Here is a 15,455-nt window from a genome sequence, read left to right on the forward strand (position 1 = left end):
GTGCCCGCAGTGCGATTGGCTGTGTGTGAAGAAAACAAAGCATGATTGTCTGTGTGTGGCAAAAAAACAAAAATAAAGAGATGCCCGCAGTGCGATTGGCTGTGTGTGGCAAAAAAAAATGTGCCCGCGGTGCGATTGGCCGTGTGTGGCAAGAATTAGAGAAAAATAGATTCCTGCAGTGCAATTGGTTGTGTGTGGCAAAAAGGTGCCTGCGGTACGATTGGCAGTGTGAGGCAAAAAAAAAGGTGCCCGCAGTGCGATTGGCTGTGTGTGGCAAAAAAACAAAAAAAGGTGCCCGCAGTGCGACTGGCTGTGTGTGGCAAAAAAAAGATGCCCGCAGTGCGATTGGCTGTGTGTGGCAAAAAATACAAAAAAGGTGCCCGCAGTGCGATTGGCTGTGTGTGGCGGAAAAAAAAAGAAATGCCTGCACTGCAATTGGCTGTGTGTGGCAAAAAACAAAAAAAGATGCCCACATTGCGATTGACTGTGTGTTGAGAAAGCAAAGTGTGATTGTCTGTGTGTGGCAAAAAAAACAAAAAAAGGTGCCCGCAGTGCGACTGGCTGTGTGTTGCAAAAAAAAAAGAGATGCCCGCGGTGTGATTGGCTGTGTGTGGCAAACAAAACAAAAAAAGGTGCCCGCAGTGCGACTGGCTGTGTGTGGCGAGAAAAAAAAAAAGATGCCTGCAGTGCGATTTGCTGTGTGTGGCAAAAAAACAAAAAAAGGTGCCCGCAGTGCGACTGGCTGTGTGTGGCAGAAAAAAAAAGAAATGCCTGCAGTGCGATTGGCTGTGTGTGGCAAAAAACAAAAAAAAAGATGCCCACATTGCGATTGACTGTGTGTGGAGAAAGCAAAGTGTGATTGTCTGTGTGTGGCAAAAAACTAAAAAAGGTGCCCGCAGTGCGATTGTCTGTGTGTGGCAAAAAAAAAAGGTGCCCGCAGTGCGATTGGCTGTGTGTGGCAAATACAAAATGTGCCCGCGGTGCGATTGGCTGTGTGTGGCAAGAAATAGAAAAAAATAGATTCCTGCAGTGTAATTGCTTATGTGTGGCAAAAAGGTGCCTGCGCGACGATTGGCAGTGTGAGGCAAAAAAAGGTGCCCGCAGTGCGATTGGCTGTGTGTGGCAAAACAACAAAAAAAGGTGCCTGCAGTGCAACTGGCTGTGTGTAGCAAAAAAAAAAAAAGATGCCCGCAGTGAGATTGGCTGTGTGTGGCAAAAAAGCAAAAAAATGTGCCCGCAGTGCGACTGGCTGTGTGTGGCGAAAAAAAAAAGAAATGCCTGCAGTGCGATTGGCTGTGTGTGGCAAAAAACAACAAAAAAAAAAAGATGCCCACATTGCGATTGACTGTGTGTAGAGAAAACAAAGTATGATTGTCTGTGTGTGGCAAAAAAAAAAAAGGTGCCCGCAGTGCGATTGGCTGTGTGTAGCAAATAAAATATTTGCCCGCGATGCGATTGGCCGTGTGTGGCAAGAATTAGAAAAAAATAGATTCCTGCAGTGCAATTGGTTGTGTGGGGCAAAAAGGTGCCTGCGGTACGATTGGCAGTGTGAGGCAAAAAAAAAGGTGCCCGCAGTGCGATTGGCTGTGTGTGGCAAAAAAACAAAAAAAGGTGCCCGCAGTGCAACTGGCTGTGTGTGGAAAAAAAAATGTGCCCGCGGTGCGATTGGCCGTGTGTGGCAAAAAACAAAAAAAGTGCCCGCAGTGCGATTGGCTGTGTGTGGCAAATAAAAAATGTGCCCGCGGTGTGATTGGCCGTGTGTGGCAAAAAACAAAAAAGGGTGCCCGCAGTGCGATTGGCTGTGTGTGGCAAAAAACAAAAATAAAGAGATGCCCGCAGTGCGATTGGCTGTGTGTGGCAAATAAAAAATGTGCCCGTGGTGCGATTGGCCGTGTGTGGCAAGAATTAGAAAAAAATAGATTCCTGCAGTGCAATTGGTTGTGTGTGGCAAAAAGGTGCCTGCGGTACGATTGGCAGTGTGAGGCAAAAAAAAAGGAGCCCGCAGTGCGATTGGCTGTGTGTGGCAAAAAAACAATAAAAGGTGCCCACAGTGCAACTGGCTGTGTGTGGCAAAAAAAAGAGGGATGCACGCAGTGCGATTGGCTGTGTGTGGCAAAAAAACAAAAAAAGGTGCCTGCAGTGCAACTGGCTGTGTGTGGCGAGAAAAAAAATATGCCTGCAGTGCGATTGGCTGTGTGTGGCAAAAAACAAAAAGAGATGCCCGCAGTGCGATTGGCTGTGTGTGGCAAAAAGAAACAAAAAAAGGTGCCCGCAGTGCGATTGGCTGTGTGTGAAGAAAACAAAGCATGATTGTCTGTGTGTGGCAAAAAAACAAAAATAAAGAGATGCCCGCAGTGCGATTGGCTGTGTGTGGAAAAAAAAAATGTGCCCGCGGTGCGATTGGCCGTGTGTGGCAAAAAAACAAAAAAAGGTGCCCGCAGTGCGACTGGCTGTGTGTGGCGAAAAAAAAAAAGAAATGCCTGCAATGCAATTGGCTGTCTGTGGCAAAAAACAAAAAAAAGATGCCCACATTGCGATTGACTGTGTGTTGAGAAAGCAAAGTATGATTGTCTGTGTGTGGCAAAAAAAAAAAAGGTGCCCGCAGTGCGATTGGCTGTGTGTAGCAAATAAAATATGTGCCCGCGATGCGATTGGCCGTGTGTGGCAAGAATTAGAAAAAAATAGATTCCTGCAGTGCAATTGGTTGTGTGGGGCAAAAAGGTGCCTGCGGTACGATTGGCAGTGTGAGGCAAAAAAAAAGGTGCCCGCAGTGCGATTGGCTGTGTGTGGCAAAAAAACAAAAAAAGGTGCCCGCAGTGCAACTGGCTGTGTGTGGAAAAAAAAATGTGCCCGCGGTGCGATTGGCCGTGTGTGGCAAAAAACAAAAAAAGTGCCCGCAGTGCGATTGGCTGTGTGTGGCAAATAAAAAATGTGCCCGCGGTGTGATTGGCCGTGTGTGGCAAAAAACAAAAAAGGGTGCCCGCAGTGCGATTGGCTGTGTGTGGCAAAAAACAAAAAAAGGTACCCACATTGCGATTGACTGTGTGTGAAGAAATCAAAGTATGATTGTCTGTGTGTGGCAAAAAACAAAAATAAAGAGATGCCCGCAGTGCGATTGGCTGTGTGTGGCAAATAAAAAATGTGCCCGCGGTGCGATTGGCCGTGTGTGGCAAGAATTAGAAAAAAATAGATTCCTGCAGTGCAATTGGTTGTGTGTGGCAAAAAGGTGCCTGCGGTACGATTGGCAGTGTGAGGCAAAAAAAAAGGAGCCCGCAGTGCGATTGGCTGTGTGTGGCAAAAAAACAATAAAAGGTGCCCGCAGTGCAACTGGCTGTGTGTGGCAAAAAAAAGAGGGATGCACGCAGTGCGATTGGCTGTGTGTGGCAAAAAAACAAAAAATGGTGCCTGCAGTGCAACTGGCTGTGTGTGGCGAGAAAAAAAATATGCCTGCAGTGCGATTGGCTATGTGTGGCAAAAAACAAAAAGAGATGCCCGCAGTGCGATTGGCTGTGTGTGGCAAAAAAAACAAAAAAAGGTGCCCGCAGTGCGATTGGCTGTGTGTGAAGAAAACAAAGCATGATTGTCTGTGTGTGGCAAAAAAACAAAAATAAAGAGATGCCCGCAGTGCGATTGGCTGTGTGTGGCAAAAAAAAATGTGCCCGCGGTGCGATTGGCCGTGTGTGGCAAAAAAACAAAAAAAGGTGCCCGCAGTGCGACTGGCTGTGTGTGGCGAAAAAAAAAAGAAATGCCTGCAAGGCAATTGGCTGTCTGTGGCAAAAAACAAAAAAAAGATGCCCACATTGCGATTGACTGTGTGTTGAGAAAGCAAAGTATGATTGTCTGTGTGTGGCAAAAAAAAAAAGGTGCCCGCAGTGCGATTGGCTGTGTGTAGCAAATAAAATATGTGCCCGCGATGCGATTGGCCGTGTGTGGCAAGAATTAGAAAAAAATAGATTCCTGCAGTGCAATTGGTTGTGTGGGGCAAAAAGGTGCCTGCGGTACGATTGGCAGTGTGAGGCAAAAAAAAAGGTGCCCGCAGTGCGATTGGCTGTGTGTGGCAAAAAAACAAAAAAAGGTGCCCGCAGTGCAACTGGCTGTGTGTGGAAAAAAAAATGTGCCCGCGGTGCGATTGGCCGTGTGTGGCAAAAAACAAAAAAAGTGCCCGCAGTGCGATTGGCTGTATGTGTCAAATAAAAAATGTACCCGCGGTGTGATTGGCCGTGTGTGGCAAAAAACAAAAAAGGGTGCCCGCAGTGCGATTGGCTGTGTGTGGCAAAAAACAAAAAAAGGTGCCCACATTGCGATTGACTGTGTGTGAAGAAATCAAAGTAAGATTGTCTGTGTGTGGCAAAAAACAAAAATAAAGAGATGCCCGCAGTGCGATTGGCTGTGTGTGGCAAATAAAAAATGTGCCCGCGGTGCGATTGGCCGTGTGTGGCAAGAATTAGAAAAAAATAGATTCCTGCAGTGCAATTGGTTGTGTGTGGCAAAAAGGTGCCTGCGGTACGATTGGCAGTGTGAGGCAAAAAAAAAGGAGCCCGCAGTGCGATTGGCTATGTGTGGCAAAAAAACAATAAAAGGTGCCCGCAGTGCGATTGGCTGTGTGTGAAGAAAACAAAGCATGATTGTCTGTGTCTGGCAAAAAAACAAAAATAAAGAGATGCCCGCAGTGCGATTGGCTGTGTGTGGCAAAAAAAAATGTGCCCGCGGTGCGATTGGCCGTGTGTGGCAAAAAAACAAAAAAAGGTGCCCGCAGTGCGACTGGCTGTGTGTGGCGAAAAAAAAAAAGAAATGCCTGCAATGCAATTGGCTGTCTGTGGCAAAAAACAAAAAAAAGATGCCCACATTGCGATTGACTGTGTGTTGAGAAAGCAAAGTATGATTGTCTGTGTGTGGCAAATAAAAAAAGGTGCCCGCAGTGCGATTGGCTGTGTGTGGCAAATAAAAAATGTGCCCGCGGTGCGATTGGCCGTGTGTGGCAAGAATTAGAGAAAAATAGATTCCTGCAGTGCAATTGGTTGTGTGTGGCAAAATGGTGCCTGCGGTACGATTGGCAGTGTGAGGCAAAAAAAAGGTGCCCGCAGTGCGATTGGCTGTGTGTGGCAAAAAAACAAAAAAAGGTGCCCGCAGTGCGACTGGCTGTGTGTGGCAAAAAAAAGATGCCCGCAGTGCGACTGGCTGTGTGTGGCGAAAAAAAAAAGAGATGCCCGCAGTGCGATTGGCTGTGTGTGGCAAAAAAAACAAAAAAAGGTGCCCACAGTGCGACTGGCTGTGTGTGGCGAAAAAAAAAGAGAAATGCCTGCAGTGCGATTGGCTGTGCGTGGCAAAAAACAAAAAAAAGATGCCCACATTGCGATTCACTGTGTGTGGAGAAAGCAAAGTGTGATTGCCTGTGTTTGCAAAAAAAGGTGCCCGCAGTGCGACTGGCTGTGTGTGGCGAAAAAAAAATGAGATGCCCGCAGTGCGATTGGCTGTGTGTGGCAAAAAAAAACAAAAAAAGGTGCCCGCAGTGCAATTGGCTGTGTGTGGCAAAAAAAATGTGCCCGCGGTGCGATTGGCCGTGTGTGGTAAAAAACTAAAAAAGGTGCCCGCAGTGCGATTGGCTGTGTGTGGCAAAAAGCAAAAAAAGGTGCCCACATTGTGATTGACTGTGTGTGAAGAAAACAAAGTATGATTGTCTGTGTGTGGCAAAAAAAAAAAGGTGCCCGCAGTGCGATGGGCTGTGTGTGGCAAAAAGCAAAAAAAGGTGCCCACATTGTGATTGACTGTGTGTGAAGAAAAAAAAGTATGATTGTCTGTGTGTGGCAAAAAAAAAAAGGTGCCCGCAGTGCGATTGGCTGTGTGTGGCAAATAAAAAATGTGCCCGCGGTGCGATTGGCCGTGTGTGGCAAGAATTAGAGAAAAATAGATTCCTGCAGTGCAATTGGTTGTGTGTGGCAAAAAGGTGCCTGCGGTACGATTGGCAGTGTGAGGCAAAAAAAAAGGTGCCCGCAGTGCGATTGGCTGTGTGTGGCAAAAAAACAAAAAAAGGTGCCCGCAGTGCGACTGGCTGTGTGTGGCAAAAAAAAGATGCCCGCAGTGCGATTGGCTGTGTGTGGCAAAAAATACAAAAAAAGGTGCCCGCAGTGCGATTGGCTGTGTGTGGCGGAAAAAAAAAGAAATGCCTGCACTGCAATTGGCTGTGTGTGGCAAAAAACAAAAAAAGATGCCCACATTGCGATTGACTGTGTGTTGAGAAAGCAAAGTGTGATTGTCTGTGTGTGGCAAAAAAAACAAAAAAAGGTGCCCGCAGTGCGACTGGCTGTGTGTTGCAAAAAAAAAAGAGATGCCCGCGGTGTGATTGGCTGTGTGTGGCAAACAAAACAAAAAAAGGTGCCCGCAGTGCGACTGGCTGTGTGTGGCGAGAAAAAAAAAAAGATGCCTGCAGTGCGATTTGCTGTGTGTGGCAAAAAAACAAAAAAAGGTGCCCGCAGTGCGACTGGCTGTGTGTGGCAGAAAAAAAAAGAAATGCCTGCAGTGCGATTGGCTGTGTGTGGCAAAAAACAAAAAAAAAGATGCCCACATTGCGATTGACTGTGTGTGGAGAAAGCAAAGTGTGATTGTCTGTGTGTGGCAAAAAACTAAAAAAGGTGCCCGCAGTGCGATTGTCTGTGTGTGGCAAAAAAAAAAGGTGCCCGCAGTGCGATTGGCTGTGTGTGGCAAATAAAAAATGTGCCCGCGGTGCGATTGGCCGTGTGTGGCAAGAATTAGAGAAAAATAGATTCCTGCAGTGCAATTGGTTGTGTGTGGCAAAAAGGTGCCTGCGGTACGATTGGCAGTGTGAGGCAAAAAAAAAGGTGCCCGCAGTGCGATTGGCTGTGTGTGGCAAAAAAACAAATAAAGGTGCCCGCAGTGCGACTGGCTGTGTGTGGCAAAAAAAAGATGCCCGCAGTGCGATTGGCTGTGTGTGGCAAAAAAAACAAAAAAAGGTGCCCGCAGTGCGACTGGCTGTGTGTGGCGAGAAAAAAAAAAAAATGCCTGCAGTGCGATTTGCTGTGTGTGGCAAAAAAACAAAAAAAGGTGCCCGCAGTGCGACTGGCTGTGTGTGGCAGAAAAAAAAAGAAATGCCTGCAGTGCGATTGGCTGTGTGTGGCAAAAAACAAAAAAAAGATGCCCACATTGCGATTGACTGTGTGTGGAGAAAGCAAAGTGTGATTGTCTGTGTGTGGCAAAAAAAACAAAAAAAGGTGCCCGCAGTGCGATTGACTGTGTGTGGAGAAAGCAAAGTGTGATTGCCTGTGTTTGCAAAAAAACAAAACAAGGTGCCCGCAGTGCGACTGGCTGTGTGTGGCGGAAAAAAAAAAGAGATGCCCGCAGTGCGATTGGCTGTGTGTGGCAAAAAAAAAAAGGTGCCCGCAGTGCGATTGGCTGTGTGTGGCAAAAAAAATGTGCCCGCGGTGCGATTGGCCGTGTGTGGCAAAAAACAAAAAAAGGTGCCCGCAGTGCGATTGGCTGTGTGTAGCAAATAAAATATTTGCCCGCGATGCGATTGGCCGTGTGTGGCAAGAATTAGAAAAAAATAGATTCCTGCAGTGCAATTGGTTGTGTGGGGCAAAAAGGTGCCTGCGGTACGATTGGCAGTGTGAGGCAAAAAAAAAGGTGCCCGCAGTGCGATTGGCTGTGTGTGGCAAAAAAACAAAAAAAGGTGCCCGCAGTGCAACTGGCTGTGTGTGGAAAAAAAAATGTGCCCGCGGTGCGATTGGCCGTGTGTGGCAAAAAACAAAAAAAGTGCCCGCAGTGCGATTGGCTGTGTGTGGCAAATAAAAAATGTGCCCGCGGTGTGATTGGCCGTGTGTGGCAAAAAACAAAAAAGGGTGCCCGCAGTGCGATTGGCTGTGTGTGGCAAAAAACAAAAATAAAGAGATGCCCGCAGTGCGATTGGCTGTGTGTGGCAAATAAAAAATGTGCCCGTGGTGCGATTGGCCGTGTGTGGCAAGAATTAGAAAAAAATAGATTCCTGCAGTGCAATTGGTTGTGTGTGGCAAAAAGGTGCCTGCGGTACGATTGGCAGTGTGAGGCAAAAAAAAAGGAGCCCGCAGTGCGATTGGCTGTGTGTGGCAAAAAAACAATAAAAGGTGCCCACAGTGCAACTGGCTGTGTGTGGCAAAAAAAAGAGGGATGCACGCAGTGCGATTGGCTGTGTGTGGCAAAAAAACAAAAAAAGGTGCCTGCAGTGCAACTGGCTGTGTGTGGCGAGAAAAAAAATATGCCTGCAGTGCGATTGGCTGTGTGTGGCAAAAAACAAAAAGAGATGCCCGCAGTGCGATTGGCTGTGTGTGGCAAAAAGAAACAAAAAAAGGTGCCCGCAGTGCGATTGGCTGTGTGTGAAGAAAACAAAGCATGATTGTCTGTGTGTGGCAAAAAAACAAAAATAAAGAGATGCCCGCAGTGCGATTGGCTGTGTGTGGAAAAAAAAAATGTGCCCGCGGTGCGATTGGCCGTGTGTGGCAAAAAAACAAAAAAAGGTGCCCGCAGTGCGACTGGCTGTGTGTGGCGAAAAAAAAAAAGAAATGCCTGCAATGCAATTGGCTGTCTGTGGCAAAAAACAAAAAAAAGATGCCCACATTGCGATTGACTGTGTGTTGAGAAAGCAAAGTATGATTGTCTGTGTGTGGCAAAAAAAAAAAAGGTGCCCGCAGTGCGATTGGCTGTGTGTAGCAAATAAAATATGTGCCCGCGATGCGATTGGCCGTGTGTGGCAAGAATTAGAAAAAAATAGATTCCTGCAGTGCAATTGGTTGTGTGGGGCAAAAAGGTGCCTGCGGTACGATTGGCAGTGTGAGGCAAAAAAAAAGGTGCCCGCAGTGCGATTGGCTGTGTGTGGCAAAAAAACAAAAAAAGGTGCCCGCAGTGCAACTGGCTGTGTGTGGAAAAAAAAATGTGCCCGCGGTGCGATTGGCCGTGTGTGGCAAAAAACAAAAAAAGTGCCCGCAGTGCGATTGGCTGTGTGTGGCAAATAAAAAATGTGCCCGCGGTGTGATTGGCCGTGTGTGGCAAAAAACAAAAAAGGGTGCCCGCAGTGCGATTGGCTGTGTGTGGCAAAAAACAAAAAAAGGTACCCACATTGCGATTGACTGTGTGTGAAGAAATCAAAGTATGATTGTCTGTGTGTGGCAAAAAACAAAAATAAAGAGATGCCCGCAGTGCGATTGGCTGTGTGTGGCAAATAAAAAATGTGCCCGCGGTGCGATTGGCCGTGTGTGGCAAGAATTAGAAAAAAATAGATTCCTGCAGTGCAATTGGTTGTGTGTGGCAAAAAGGTGCCTGCGGTACGATTGGCAGTGTGAGGCAAAAAAAAAGGAGCCCGCAGTGCGATTGGCTGTGTGTGGCAAAAAAACAATAAAAGGTGCCCGCAGTGCAACTGGCTGTGTGTGGCAAAAAAAAGAGGGATGCACGCAGTGCGATTGGCTGTGTGTGGCAAAAAAACAAAAAATGGTGCCTGCAGTGCAACTGGCTGTGTGTGGCGAGAAAAAAAATATGCCTGCAGTGCGATTGGCTATGTGTGGCAAAAAACAAAAAGAGATGCCCGCAGTGCGATTGGCTGTGTGTGGCAAAAAAAACAAAAAAAGGTGCCCGCAGTGCGATTGGCTGTGTGTGAAGAAAACAAAGCATGATTGTCTGTGTGTGGCAAAAAAACAAAAATAAAGAGATGCCCGCAGTGCGATTGGCTGTGTGTGGCAAAAAAAAATGTGCCCGCGGTGCGATTGGCCGTGTGTGGCAAAAAAACAAAAAAAGGTGCCCGCAGTGCGACTGGCTGTGTGTGGCGAAAAAAAAAAGAAATGCCTGCAAGGCAATTGGCTGTCTGTGGCAAAAAACAAAAAAAAGATGCCCACATTGCGATTGACTGTGTGTTGAGAAAGCAAAGTATGATTGTCTGTGTGTGGCAAAAAAAAAAAGGTGCCCGCAGTGCGATTGGCTGTGTGTAGCAAATAAAATATGTGCCCGCGATGCGATTGGCCGTGTGTGGCAAGAATTAGAAAAAAATAGATTCCTGCAGTGCAATTGGTTGTGTGGGGCAAAAAGGTGCCTGCGGTACGATTGGCAGTGTGAGGCAAAAAAAAAGGTGCCCGCAGTGCGATTGGCTGTGTGTGGCAAAAAAACAAAAAAAGGTGCCCGCAGTGCAACTGGCTGTGTGTGGAAAAAAAAATGTGCCCGCGGTGCGATTGGCCGTGTGTGGCAAAAAACAAAAAAAGTGCCCGCAGTGCGATTGGCTGTATGTGTCAAATAAAAAATGTACCCGCGGTGTGATTGGCCGTGTGTGGCAAAAAACAAAAAAGGGTGCCCGCAGTGCGATTGGCTGTGTGTGGCAAAAAACAAAAAAAGGTGCCCACATTGCGATTGACTGTGTGTGAAGAAATCAAAGTAAGATTGTCTGTGTGTGGCAAAAAACAAAAATAAAGAGATGCCCGCAGTGCGATTGGCTGTGTGTGGCAAATAAAAAATGTGCCCGCGGTGCGATTGGCCGTGTGTGGCAAGAATTAGAAAAAAATAGATTCCTGCAGTGCAATTGGTTGTGTGTGGCAAAAAGGTGCCTGCGGTACGATTGGCAGTGTGAGGCAAAAAAAAAGGAGCCCGCAGTGCGATTGGCTATGTGTGGCAAAAAAACAATAAAAGGTGCCCGCAGTGCGATTGGCTGTGTGTGAAGAAAACAAAGCATGATTGTCTGTGTCTGGCAAAAAAACAAAAATAAAGAGATGCCCGCAGTGCGATTGGCTGTGTGTGGCAAAAAAAAATGTGCCCGCGGTGCGATTGGCCGTGTGTGGCAAAAAAACAAAAAAAGGTGCCCGCAGTGCGACTGGCTGTGTGTGGCGAAAAAAAAAAAGAAATGCCTGCAATGCAATTGGCTGTCTGTGGCAAAAAACAAAAAAAAGATGCCCACATTGCGATTGACTGTGTGTTGAGAAAGCAAAGTATGATTGTCTGTGTGTGGCAAATAAAAAAAGGTGCCCGCAGTGCGATTGGCTGTGTGTGGCAAATAAAAAATGTGCCCGCGGTGCGATTGGCCGTGTGTGGCAAGAATTAGAGAAAAATAGATTCCTGCAGTGCAATTGGTTGTGTGTGGCAAAATGGTGCCTGCGGTACGATTGGCAGTGTGAGGCAAAAAAAAGGTGCCCGCAGTGCGATTGGCTGTGTGTGGCAAAAAAACAAAAAAAGGTGCCCGCAGTGCGACTGGCTGTGTGTGGCAAAAAAAAGATGCCCGCAGTGCGACTGGCTGTGTGTGGCGAAAAAAAAAAGAGATGCCCGCAGTGCGATTGGCTGTGTGTGGCAAAAAAAACAAAAAAAGGTGCCCACAGTGCGACTGGCTGTGTGTGGCGAAAAAAAAAGAGAAATGCCTGCAGTGCGATTGGCTGTGCGTGGCAAAAAACAAAAAAAAGATGCCCACATTGCGATTCACTGTGTGTGGAGAAAGCAAAGTGTGATTGCCTGTGTTTGCAAAAAAAGGTGCCCGCAGTGCGACTGGCTGTGTGTGGCGAAAAAAAAATGAGATGCCCGCAGTGCGATTGGCTGTGTGTGGCAAAAAAAAACAAAAAAAGGTGCCCGCAGTGCAATTGGCTGTGTGTGGCAAAAAAAATGTGCCCGCGGTGCGATTGGCCGTGTGTGGTAAAAAACTAAAAAAGGTGCCCGCAGTGCGATTGGCTGTGTGTGGCAAAAAGCAAAAAAAGGTGCCCACATTGTGATTGACTGTGTGTGAAGAAAACAAAGTATGATTGTCTGTGTGTGGCAAAAAAAAAAAGGTGCCCGCAGTGCGATGGGCTGTGTGTGGCAAAAAGCAAAAAAAGGTGCCCACATTGTGATTGACTGTGTGTGAAGAAAAAAAAGTATGATTGTCTGTGTGTGGCAAAAAAAAAAAGGTGCCCGCAGTGCGATTGGCTGTGTGTGGCAAATAAAAAATGTGCCCGCGGTGCGATTGGCCGTGTGTGGCAAGAATTAGAGAAAAATAGATTCCTGCAGTGCAATTGGTTGTGTGTGGCAAAAAGGTGCCTGCGGTACGATTGGCAGTGTGAGGCAAAAAAAAAGGTGCCCGCAGTGCGATTGGCTGTGTGTGGCAAAAAAACAAAAAAAGGTGCCCGCAGTGCGACTGGCTGTGTGTGGCAAAAAAAAGATGCCCGCAGTGCGATTGGCTGTGTGTGGCAAAAAATACAAAAAAAGGTGCCCGCAGTGCGATTGGCTGTGTGTGGCGGAAAAAAAAAGAAATGCCTGCACTGCAATTGGCTGTGTGTGGCAAAAAACAAAAAAAGATGCCCACATTGCGATTGACTGTGTGTTGAGAAAGCAAAGTGTGATTGTCTGTGTGTGGCAAAAAAAACAAAAAAAGGTGCCCGCAGTGCGACTGGCTGTGTGTTGCAAAAAAAAAAGAGATGCCCGCGGTGTGATTGGCTGTGTGTGGCAAACAAAACAAAAAAAGGTGCCCGCAGTGCGACTGGCTGTGTGTGGCGAGAAAAAAAAAAAGATGCCTGCAGTGCGATTTGCTGTGTGTGGCAAAAAAACAAAAAAAGGTGCCCGCAGTGCGACTGGCTGTGTGTGGCAGAAAAAAAAAGAAATGCCTGCAGTGCGATTGGCTGTGTGTGGCAAAAAACAAAAAAAAAGATGCCCACATTGCGATTGACTGTGTGTGGAGAAAGCAAAGTGTGATTGTCTGTGTGTGGCAAAAAACTAAAAAAGGTGCCCGCAGTGCGATTGTCTGTGTGTGGCAAAAAAAAAAGGTGCCCGCAGTGCGATTGGCTGTGTGTGGCAAATAAAAAATGTGCCCGCGGTGCGATTGGCCGTGTGTGGCAAGAATTAGAGAAAAATAGATTCCTGCAGTGCAATTGGTTGTGTGTGGCAAAAAGGTGCCTGCGGTACGATTGGCAGTGTGAGGCAAAAAAAAAGGTGCCCGCAGTGCGATTGGCTGTGTGTGGCAAAAAAACAAATAAAGGTGCCCGCAGTGCGACTGGCTGTGTGTGGCAAAAAAAAGATGCCCGCAGTGCGATTGGCTGTGTGTGGCAAAAAAAACAAAAAAAGGTGCCCGCAGTGCGACTGGCTGTGTGTGGCGAGAAAAAAAAAAAAATGCCTGCAGTGCGATTTGCTGTGTGTGGCAAAAAAACAAAAAAAGGTGCCCGCAGTGCGACTGGCTGTGTGTGGCAGAAAAAAAAAGAAATGCCTGCAGTGCGATTGGCTGTGTGTGGCAAAAAACAAAAAAAAGATGCCCACATTGCGATTGACTGTGTGTGGAGAAAGCAAAGTGTGATTGTCTGTGTGTGGCAAAAAAAACAAAAAAAGGTGCCCGCAGTGCGATTGACTGTGTGTGGAGAAAGCAAAGTGTGATTGCCTGTGTTTGCAAAAAAACAAAACAAGGTGCCCGCAGTGCGACTGGCTGTGTGTGGCGGAAAAAAAAAAGAGATGCCCGCAGTGCGATTGGCTGTGTGTGGCAAAAAAAAAAAGGTGCCCGCAGTGCGATTGGCTGTGTGTGGCAAAAAAAATGTGCCCGCGGTGCGATTGGCCGTGTGTGGCAAAAAACAAAAAAAGGTGCCCGCAGTGTGATTGGTTGTGTTTGGCAAAAAACAAAAAAAGGTGCCCACATTGCGATTGACTGTGTGTGAAGAAAACAAAGTATGATTGTCTGTGTGTGGCAAAAAAAAAAAAAAGGTGCCCGCAGTGCGATTGGCTGTGTGTGGCAAAAAAAAAATGTGCCCGCGGTGCGATTGGCCGTGTGTGGCAAGAATTAGAAAAAAATAGATTGCTGCAGTGCAATTGGTTGTGTGGGGCAAAAAGGTGCCTGCGGTACTATTGGCAGTGTGAGGCAAAAAAAGGTGCCCGCAGTGCGACTGGCTGTGTGTGGCAAAAAAAAAAATGCCCACAGTGCGATTGAGGCCTCAGTCACACTGGCGGATCGGGACCCGTACACCGGCGCCGATGCGCCCGTGTGACTGACACCAGCAGAGGGCCTTACCTGAGGACCGCCGTCTCTCTGCAGCGCCGGGAGGAAGAACATGTGACCGGCTCCATTGCCGGTCATGTGATCTATGATCAGCGCTGGAGCGAGACTGCCGTCTTCAGGTACGGCCGTCTTCTAACTGTCAGTCACATGGGCGCATCGCCGCCAGTGTACGTGTGCCGATGCGCCCGTGTGACTGAGGCCTGTCTGTGTGTGGATGAAACAAAGAGGTGCCCGCGGTGCGATTGGCATGATTAGAAATGAATACTATTAGTGGAGCCCGTGTCATGTACTAAGATAGGAGAAGTGTTCAGATAGAAAAACAGTCTAAAGACAGAGACTAGAAAATATACAAAAATATATAGATGTAACGTATACCAGCCAGGAGGGGGAATTAGGAATAGAACGGTATCTCACAGGCCGACCAAGGTGCAGCAGATTTGTAAATTCATATATTATCTGATGTTTGGTAAGCAATTGTGTTGATGGTTGCTTCTTCCTATCCTTTTAGTTCATGAATGGGGATCTGGTCAAGATGAAAGATAAAGTCAAGATGAAGGTTCTGTTCAAGATGAAGGATCTGGACAAGATGAAGGATCTGGACAAGATGAACGTTCTGTTCAAGATGAAGGATCTGGACAAGATGAAGGATCTGGACAGGATGAAGGATCTGGACAAGATGAAGGATCTGGACAGGATGAAGGATCGGGTCAAGATGAAGGATCTGGACAGGATGAAGGATCGGGTCAAGATGAAGGATCTGGCATTTAAGATCAAGGATCTGGCATGGATTTTTTTCACTACAAAAACGATATCTTAGATCTAAAGACAATATATACTGAAGTGATCAGTAGACCAGATCACCTATCAGTATTGAGGACCTGACCCGTCTTTTTAGTTGGTTTATTTTTGTTTTTTTTCTTTGTTCGTGTAACTAAATTTACAGGAAGAAAAAAAGTACAAACAGAATTCTCCAGGTTACAGTTTGATCATGCATTGCTGACGGGCCCTTTCTGCAGTCCATGGATCTACTGTATAAAAATTGTCTTATATTTTTTTAGCAAAATAAAATGTTATTCTATGTAGCTTTATAATTTATATATCTAAGATTAGTTAGAATATGATAGAACACTACACATATAGCACACTGTGGTTTAACAACGTGCATAAAGTGAATAGGCATGAGCTATAATAGCAGACACAGCCAATGGCCTTTTTGGCAGATGACAGAGGGAACACCCATCAGCTCTTTAACCAGGGAGTCTGCCCATACTCACTCACAAGATAGTTGTCATCACTAGAGATGAGCGAGCACACTCGTCCAAGCTTGATGCTCGTTCGAGTATTAGGGTACTCAAGATGCTCATTACTCGAGACGAACACCACGCGGTACTCGAGTCAATTGCATTTCCTTTCCCGCATGTTTAGCGCCATTTTCTAGCCAATAGACATATGGGGAAGGCATTATCACTTCCTGCTGTGACGTGTCAGTCCTCTCCCC

This window comes from Eleutherodactylus coqui, chromosome 11, assembly GCF_035609145.1.
Source record: "Eleutherodactylus coqui strain aEleCoq1 chromosome 11, aEleCoq1.hap1, whole genome shotgun sequence".
In the NCBI taxonomy this organism is placed as follows: Eukaryota; Metazoa; Chordata; class Amphibia; order Anura; family Eleutherodactylidae; genus Eleutherodactylus; species Eleutherodactylus coqui.